This window comes from Ziziphus jujuba, chromosome 4, assembly GCF_031755915.1.
Source record: "Ziziphus jujuba cultivar Dongzao chromosome 4, ASM3175591v1".
Classification (NCBI taxonomy): Eukaryota; Viridiplantae; Streptophyta; class Magnoliopsida; order Rosales; family Rhamnaceae; genus Ziziphus; species Ziziphus jujuba.
The window spans coordinates 23047307-23057819 of NC_083382.1; positions in this window are offsets into that span (position 1 = coordinate 23047307).

Genomic DNA, 10513 nt, shown 5'->3' on the forward strand with positions numbered 1-10513 from the left:
TCTAAATTTGTTTATTTATTTTGCATTTGATATTCTCCAGTTTCAAGAAGTTAAGTATTGGTTACAAAATCACTCAATGATAATAGATCTCCATTTTTAACCTTAAATCATTTCCTTCTCTTTTTTTTTCCCCAAAAAAATTATGAGTTTAGGAATTATTTGGAATGAGTTAAAATATCAGAAATTTTTTTACCAAAAAATATATATATCATAAATTTCAAAAACATGAAAAAATAAATTTAGGGTTTAAAATGGATGAATTGTTAGGATTCCGTTAGCATTAAGCGATTTTATCAGCAATACCTACTTTTTGTTTTTTTTTTGGTCAATATTAAACTTACTAAAATTGGGAAGGGAAGATTTTACTCAGCCAAGGTTTGAACTCTAGATTTGAAGCTCTATAATCTCAGTGATTTTTACCAATTTGATCTAATAATACATTAATACCGAACTTTTTGACCCGAGAATATCAAATCCAACCAATAAAAAAAGAAAAAAAGGAAAAAAGAAAAAGAGATTAGGAACACTATGAAATTTACCCAAATTAAAAAGTTGTGTTTAATTCAATTTTTGAATATTCATGTGACGCTGTAAAAGAAACTGATATTTCATATATTTCTTAATTAAACTCGTGCTATACCTCACACTACCCTATGGAAGTGAGTCTATGCTAATTTGTACAATTAATGGGTATATATTTAATTATGTATTGATTTTTAATTTTAAAAATTTAATATGGGAAAAAGAACATTTTTGAAACAGTTAATTAAATTTCACATAATTTATGAATTTATTAGTATTCCATTACTAGTGGTGACAAGGATAATACTAAAGATAATATTTAGTCTACCAAGATATCTATTCAATATATTATGTCATTATTTTATTGGTTAATATATTAATATAATCCATATATAGTAAATGAATTTTTGAAGAAATAAGTGTAATTAAATATAAATAATTAAATAATAGTATCATAAATTTTATAAACATTATAGTAGATTAGATAATATCTCTAACATTATTTAGGAGACAAATATAATTTTTCATAATAAAGTTAAGGAATCAATAAATTTACCAAAATATTTACTAAATGATTATATGTCATTATTTGATTCACTTATACATATATATATATATATATATAGTAAGGCTTATATCATGACAACTTTGACGATTTTAACACCAAAATTTCTTTTATTAGCTTTTGGATTAAATCAAAATTTGAAATTTGAAATTCAAAATGAACAAATATGAATTTAATGATAGAGAGTGACTATGCTCCAGATATCCGGATGGGAGGAAAAAACGGGTGAAAAACAAGCTGCAAATGTTAACCGTTGGATATCAACAAATTAAATGGACGGTCACGATTAAAGCTTGTTTTTCCCTCCCATTCATTCTCCTTCCTCTCCCACCCCTCTCCACCCCACACCACCTCTGTTTCGGTCAAAATTAGAAAAAAAAAAATTCCCTCCCATTTCCTTCATCTCCCACCCCTTTTCCACCTCATTCAACACCACATGCCACCATCTTCTCTCCCATTTTCGGCAGCCATCATCCACTGTGATTAAAACAGCCACCAGCCACCAGCTATTATGATACAGATTGTACCTGTATAAAAAAAAATTATAATAATAATTTCCCTCCCATTTCCTTCATCTTCCACCCGACACCACCTGTTAGCTCGGTCAAAAATAGAAAAAAAAATTGCCTCCCATTTCCTTCCTCTCCCACTCCTCTTCCACCTCATTCAACACCATCTGTCACTCTTTTCTCTCCCATTTTCGACAGCCATCACCCACTGTGGGCCCAACCACCCACATTGCCAAGAAATTTTGCCTCCCATTTCCTTCCTCTCCCACCCCTCTTCCACCCCATTCAACACCAGTTGCCATCGTCTTCTCTCCCATTTTCAGCAACCATCAGCCCCTGTGAGCAATATACCACATTGCCATCCCGGCTATAGTTAAAAAAAAAAAAAAAAGTTTAAACAGGGAGACAGTGGAGAAGAGGAAATATCCAACATAGGAAATGAATGGAATAGAGGAAGCTTCAATGTCGGAAAACAAAGGTATTTGTTGCCAAAAAGATTCACAAAGTGAAATTTATTTAATTATATGACTGGGTCTTATAAGTCACTTTAGGTGTGCAGAGTAGTTTGATTTAATTTTATTGCTTCCAAGTTTGCTGTTGGCCTAGTAGTTTGGTATATAAGTCACTTTAGGTGTGTCGAGTTGTTTGGTATAGAAGAAATAATTTATTGAGTTGAACTTAGCTAGATACAAGAAATGACTTATTGATATCATTCATTGATCGATACTAAACTGTATGCTTTCTGGAAAAGTAATGTGGAATTCTATGCTTTCTGGCTATGTGATTGAAATTACCAACTATACATACAAACATATGCCATGCTTGGCAATTTGGAATTCTATGCAAACTTTGATAGATATTGGACACCTATGCTATATTGTTATGTTGATCTGTTGTTATGTTATTATACAAATGTATATTATTTAGACACTGCTGGTTGTTGTTTTGATAATTATGTTATTTTGATATTAGATGGCAATAAGAATGATTTAGAGTTAGAAGCAAATGATCATCATATAGGAGTTGAAGAAATAACACTGCTGTCATGTTTGAATTCCATTGATAATGTTTACATTCCCCAAGTGTCAGAAGATTGCAAACCAAGGGTTGGATAAGAGTTTGGATCGATAGATGAGGTTCATGCGTTTTACAATAAATATTCAAAAAAGGCGGGGTTTGATGTTCGTACTAATTCTAGTAAAAGATATAAGGATACTAATAAATTTGTTAAGAAAAAAATTGTGTGCTATAAAGAAGGAATATCTTCTACTAAAGCTGGTGAGAAAAAAAGGTGTTGGGGGATGACAAGAGAAAGTTGTAAGGCAAAGCTTGCTGTGGTGAGATCAAAATCGGGGAAATATGGTGTCAGTGTATTTATTGAAGGACATAGTCATGTATTGTCAACCCCTAAGAAAGTACATTTATTGAGGTAACATCGTACGTGTTTGAAGCAAAAAAATCGCTAACTTAGCAGTTTTCAGCAGCAAATATACCAACCTACCAGCAAATAAGTATTCTAGAATTTCAAGTTGGAGGTATAGAAAATATCAAGTGTACGAAGAAGGATATCTACAACCATGAAACCAAGTTGTGTAATGAAATGAGAGGACAAGATGCAGAATTGTTAAAGGAATATTTCCTAATAGAGCAAGAAAAGGATCCATCATTTGTTTTTGAAATTGATGTAAATGACGAATGTAAACTAAAGTGGTGTTTTTGGGCTGATTCAGATTCTAGAAAAGCTTATGGATATTATGGTGATGTAATTGTATTTGATACAACCTACAACATTAATAAATATGGCATGATATTTGCACCATTGGTTGGGGTTAACAATCATGGTCAAACAATCCTATTTGCATGTGCATTCTTAAGTGATGAAAGAATCGAATCTTTTATTTGTTTATTTGAGCTCTTAAAGAAGACCATGCCTACTAATAGTCCAAAGATGGTTATCACCGATTAAGATCCTGCAATGACAAATATTATAGCTCATAGCCTACCGAATACATTTCATAAGTATTGTAGTTGACATATACTTGGGAAGTTCTCTATATAGATAGATGCAATCACTTATGGAGATTTTTACAAGGACTTCCAGAAATGCATATGAGAATCAGAATATTCAGAAGAATTTGAAAGAAGGTGGGTGAGTATCATTGACAAGGCAAACTTATGTGAGAATAATTGGTTAAAATCGATATTTGATATACGTTCAAGATGGGTGCCTGCATATGTTAATCATATATTCTCAACTGGAATATTAAGTAGCCAACGTGCAAAAAGCTCTCATGCATTTTTCAAGAAGTATGTTTCGACGAAAAACTTTTTGATGGATTTTATACTTCGATTTAATAGGGCACTTATACATCAACGTCACGAAGAGTTAAGTGCTGATCATGTCGATGTTAATGAGAAGCCTATTTTGAAACTACCATTGGAAATGGAAAAACAGATGGCTGAAATTTACACACCCAAGATTTTTTACAAGTTCCAAGATGAGTTGTGGCATAGCTTAGTAACAAACGTACAATTTATGCATGAAAATGACACTCATAAATGTATAAGATCGATAGTAGTCCAACTGAAGGGGTCCCAATAGTATGAAAAATTGCTTATGATAAAGGTTTGGACTTTGCATCTTGTAGTTGTTGCATCTTGTAGTTGTAAAAAGTTTGAGAGTCAAGGAATTCCATGTAGACATTTTTGTCATATTTGCGATTCTTTAGTAATATTCCATTGCCAAATCAATATATAATGAAAAGGTGGACTAAAGTTGCAAAATCTCAAGTAGTAGTTGATAAGCATGGTGTTGAGACAAATGGAAAAGGTAGTTCAATGTTTATGTGGCGAACTAAACTATTCCAACTTGCTGTAGAAGTTATTGATGAAGCCATAATAAATGAAGATGCAAGTGTAATTGTGAAGGATGATCTTCAAACTTTTTGTGATAAGATTACATCCGTAGTTCGTAGCACAAAGAGTGGAGGCATTTATGAAAAAGGTAGTAACGTACATGAGACAGCATTGAAAGACCTATCTCAAGTGAGGGCAAAAGGATGTGGAAGAAGATTAAAGGGGGGAAAAGAGAAGGCAACAAGTGCTGCAAAGTATATGGGTCGACGTTGCAATGGATGTGGAAAAATTGGTCAATCGCACGACAAAAGAAACTACCTAGCCCTTAACAATCAATAAGAAAAGTATACATTTATTTGATAATAAGAAACTGTCCAATCATTATTTTATGGAATTATAATGATGTGCTAATATACAAACTATTTTGTACTTTTATGTAGGTCCTCACAAATTGAGGACAAGCCTCGGAATTTGAATCTGAAGCTGATAGTTTTAATTCTGGAGGTATGAAACTAACTTAATCTTGTCTTTATGGTTGATACATTTGTCAAAAGTAGTTTTCATATAGTATTCAACATTTTTTTGAACTGACAACTTGCTTTTGAACTTGCAAGTCAGCTAAAATTTGTTTTGTTGTGGTAGGTTTGCATTAGTTTCATGAGGGATGACCTCTTGGGTGTGTGTGATAAATGATCTGCATTAGTAAGCTATCTATGATATTATGGTGGATTTGTTATTCTAGTTCTTTTTGCGAACAGCTTTTTAGGTTGGCATTACAGTTCTCTAGCCTCTTACAAGAGGATATTGGAGGAGTTGAGCATTCAGATCATGGTTGTTGAAAGCTATATTTTAACCTGAAGCCGATGCAATGTGCCTTGAGATATCATATTATTTGATCAAACTGAAAGCTTTGTTTTTGAAGTTTTCACTTTCTGATTTAGAATAAATAAATGAAGTTAAAAATATGTAGAAACTATTTTTTTTTCCCTTATGTATTATTTTGTTTTGGTTGCAAATTGGCATTCCACTTTGTGTTGTCAACAAGTAACTCATCGAGCCACTGGCTCTATATGTCTGGTTTCTAGTTTCTGGCACTTTCGTTTTGATAGATAAATTGAATATTTTGTTTTTGGCACTCTCATTTTCATTTTCATGTATTAAGACTCCTATTCTGGCACATTTTAAAACATAAGAAACACAAAGAGAGTATATACTTCAGGTTGGGAATGGATTATCAAATTTGAATAGAAAAAACCACTCAATCATTCTGTTTTCATTGTGCATTTAGCATAGGATTTGAAAGTGAAATTGTATCTCACTTGTTGCATTCTGATAATTTTATACTAAAACTAGTTTGTCATTTCCGTCAACAAACTATTGGCCAGATTCTAATATAGTTTCATTCTTTTTTTTTCATGGATGCTCATGAGCAATTGATTTGCCAGAAGTATTAATTTCATTTAATTTAATCTTGTCTGCAGCCTGATCTGGATGCAAAAATTACCAGGATGCTTCTGGAGATGGACAACTTCGAATTGCTGCATTTATTGGAGTCACTGAAGTACCTGGCCAATATGCACTTCATCCAAGTTACCTGTCTGCTGAGGTTTCAGTTAATTGAAAAAAGCAATTCTAATCATGTTGGAAATAATATTTTTTTGAGGGTTAGAGATTTTATTGTTCAGTTTGCTTTGGAGAGCAAATTTTTTCATATACATCGATGAATCTTCTCTATATCTAGTACTTAGTTTCTTTAGTTTTACAACATAGTATGTTTCATTTCTGAAGAACATTTTATGTCTGCTTGATATAGAGAAAAAAAACTTTGGTTGTAGTGGTCATTTTAGCTATACTAGCAATTGTAAAGATGTTTTTAGAAACTTTTTTTTTTTTTTGGGTAAAGATTTTTAGAACCAATTGCATATGGTGCTTTTCTGCTTTCATGGCTTTTCTTACAGGAGTCTTTGCCAATAGATAGTTATTAACAGGGTGAATTGTTAGAAAAGTTAAACCTTGAATGAATGTAATAAAGGATCTTCATTAAAAAATAATAAAATAAAATACAATAAAATCCATGGCTATAGAAGAGTATCAACAAGTAGCTAGTGTTGAATAATTTTAGTTCACAGTTGCAAATGAATACTTAAAAAAATGTTACAAACTCTATTGACATAAGGGCACAAATCAAATGACCATTTAGCTATAGAGTACTAAATCAAATGGCCTAGGGTTGCAAACAAATTGATAGGAACTGCTACATAACCGAATTGATATATCTGCAGCATCCTTCAAAGTGCTGGCTTCATAGGCTCCTTGTTGAAGTAAATAATTAATGGTTGACAAACCTCCTTTGCAATTGGCCAGGATAAGTTAAAAGGAATTGGACCACCACCACTGGACCGCCACCACCACCACCACCACTTAATAGAGGATTAAAAATTGAGGTTGTAAAGGTCACAGACTGCTGATCAGGATGTGGCTTGAGCTTGAGCAAAATGAGACCAAGAACCAAAACAACAGCAAGAATTAGAAGTTGGAACACAATTGTAAAGGACAATGAAGATGCTAGAGGAAGCTTGAAGGAAATCTCAGTTCCAACCTAGACAGATACATTAAACCCAAAAGTAAGCTATGAAACTTTATCTCTAGTAACATATGATAAGCACAAGAATCAAATAAATTATATAGTTTATCCATCATGTTCGCACAGCCACAAAACTCTACTTCTAGCGATACTATTTTACCGTAAAAAAACTGCTACCCAAACTACCACCCTTATCTCAATATTTATCCCGTACAACAAGGCTAAGATAAATAAATATATCACATCACAAACAAATTATATGAAACAGCAATTCAAATCGCTTTTTTCGATTGAAAAAAACAGCAATTGAAAAAAAGTCATACCTTTCTGTTTGGTTCCTATACTTTTTCCAAATGAATGTCATCAAGTTAGGAGCTCTTTTCTCATTGCAAATAGCTGCAAAGTAGGTCAAGTCCCTCTTACCAAGTAGCACATATGTATGAGATAGAGTTTAAGTGAGAAAAGAGTACACTACCACATACAAGTAGTGAGGAAGGTAATTAAAAATAAAATGTTGCAATGACAAAGCAGAAGTTCACCAGCCAATTCCAACAAAACAAGTAATAAAGTATTTAACTGGGATAAAGTAGAATTTAGTACATGTTTAGTTTAATAATAGCCCCATATATGGTCACTAGCCAAATATTTTAAACAAAATAAATAATAAAATTACAACAACTATAACAATTTTAAGTTCATTTTGATTACACCTCTTAGTGTTATTTTAAATTACTTCAAGAGTACAATTTGATTTTTCAACTTGCAAAGATAAACGACGAACTTCACTGATAAGTACATCCATTTTGTCAACTTTAGCTTCTCCTTCTTTCGCCCAAATGAATTTACCACATTTTTTTCCTGTGACAATTAAACATATATAATTAAATTATTTTATAGGTGAAAACAAATGAAAATTCTAAAAATTTACAATTATGTAAGACCTGTTCTCCATCTAAGCATTTCCAAAATTGACGATTTGGATTCTTATATGTCCTTGAAGTTTTTAAATGCATATATTGTCCACAAGAGCAAACATGCATCGGTTGTACCTCACTAGTACTTGATGACATTCTTACACAATTAATCTCCACTTGTAAGTTCTAAAGAAGACAATACAAGATTAAATAATCTATTAAATTTTACACAATGTAAGAAAATGCAACAAGAACAACAACCTTTCTACTGAAATATTTCTACTCTTAACAACTAGGAAATTAAGCTCTCCCATTTTATTTGTCAATTTCCTTGTTTGGTAATTAACTTTGGTTAATTTGTAAGTGAATAATAAATGGCCAAGGCTCCAGTTTGGCACTAATTAAGAGTGTTCTTTTCATAATGACACTAGTATTAATTAAGAGTGGTGCAACTGATACTTCATTGTCCGTGGCTTGAACTTTGAACTTTACGGTATACCATGTGGTTTTTTTAATAGCTGAATTCGAACAATTCATGGTAATACACGAATAAATAGCATAGCAAACACCTATAAAGCATAAATATTAACCTTTAAATCAAAGCCCCCAGGAAATGTACCTCTTAATCTCTATTTGAGATCAGAATTGCATCAGATAGAATCAAAATGTTCATGACATTTTCATCCAAAATGCAACCTATACCAAGGACTTGATCTAACCAGTAAATGAATTAGGCTTCCCAGTCATCAAGGTCCTCATGCCACAGTACAAAAACAATAAATTTTAAACAAATACAAAACTTCTCCTCCAAAACCACACCATCACAAACCCTAAATATATAAACTATATATATATATACATAGACAAAGAAATCGATCCAAACCCAAGAAAAAAAAAATTCAAAAAATAAAATTGAAACAAATCAAATAAAGCAAGATCAAACCCTAGCTCGTTCGGATTTGGGAACGTCGATGATCTCTGAGCGATGACCTGGGCCGTGGCTCCTTCTTGCTCGTCGGTATGTATGGGCTCACAGGGGCTGATGGTTGCCGAAAATAGGAGAGAAGACGATGGCAATTGGTGTTGAATGGAGTGGAAGAGGAAGGAAATGGGAGGCAAAATTTCTTGGCAATGTGGGCGATTGGGCTCATAGTGGGTGATGGCTGCCGAAAATGGAAGAGAAGAGAGTGGCAGATGGTGTTGAATGGGTGGAAAAGGGGTGGGAGAGGAAGGAGATGGGAGGCAAATTTTTTTTTTCTTTCTAATTTTGACTGAAATAGAGATGGTGTCGGGTGGAAAGGGGTGGGAGAGGAAGGAGAATGAATGGGAGGGAAAAACATGCTCTAATCGTGACCATCCATTGTAATTTATTGATATCCAACGGTCAACATTTGCAGCATGTTTTTCACCCATTTTTTCCTCCCATCCGGATGTCCGAAGCATAGTCACTCTCTTTAGTGATATATTAAAATTTTATTTAAAAAAAGTAAACCATATTGGAGCGCTAATCAATAAATATATTCTTAATCTCTTCCATTAATATGATCAAGTTGCTAAAAAATGAAATTATGACATTATTTTTTTATTTTAAGGATCTAATTTGAGTATAACATTATATATGTGTATATAAATATTTTGAACAGTTGATTCATTTATATTTAGTTACATTTATTATTTAAAAAGTTTATATAGTCATATCTAAATTATTAGTTATAATTTAATGAGTTACTTAATCCACCTTATGGTCAACTATCAAGAATAGAATTGGTAAATAATGTATTTGTAATATAAATTTACAACATTTATATTTAATTTTTATGTTTTAATACTAAAAATCTGATAAGGAAAAAAAACCCTTTTATGACAATCAATTAATTTGTTACATTATGTATAAATAACATCGAATTTTTCTTTTGCACTTTCTTTATTATTCAACTTAGTAATTTGTCATATTAATATCATGCACTGTACAATAAACTAAGTAGCCATCTACATTAAAACTTTCTAACTTATATTAATTTTTCAATGAGTAAAATAATAACATTTCATATTTCATAATTTAGTAATGTTTTAAAAAAGATGTACATTTCATATTTCATAATTTAGTAATATTTTTATTTTAAAAAAAATTGATGTCTCCGGTTAATAAAAAAATTTAAGTGTTTCCAAAAAACACTGCATGAGGTGGGGCCATAGATAGGATCAATATGTGGATCACATCTCTTTGTGAGAAGAGGAAGAAGTGATGTGGGGAAGCACCAAAACTCGCTCCTAGTAAACATCTTGTATGTTCCAAATCAGATCCACAATTTTCAACTCTTTTTGTTTGATGCCCCTAGTAAACACCTAACATCTTCAAAGGACGGTACACAATTTTCAACCCTATTTTTATTTGATGCCAAAGGAACACGATACATAAAATGCGGCATGCCTGCATATGTACACTTATATAATTTATATGTGGCCTGTCTCATATACCAGTATGTTTTGTCAAATCATCTGTCATTAAAAATATCTAATCCTACAGTCTATAGAAATTAAGTGAGAATTTAAAATCGGCTGT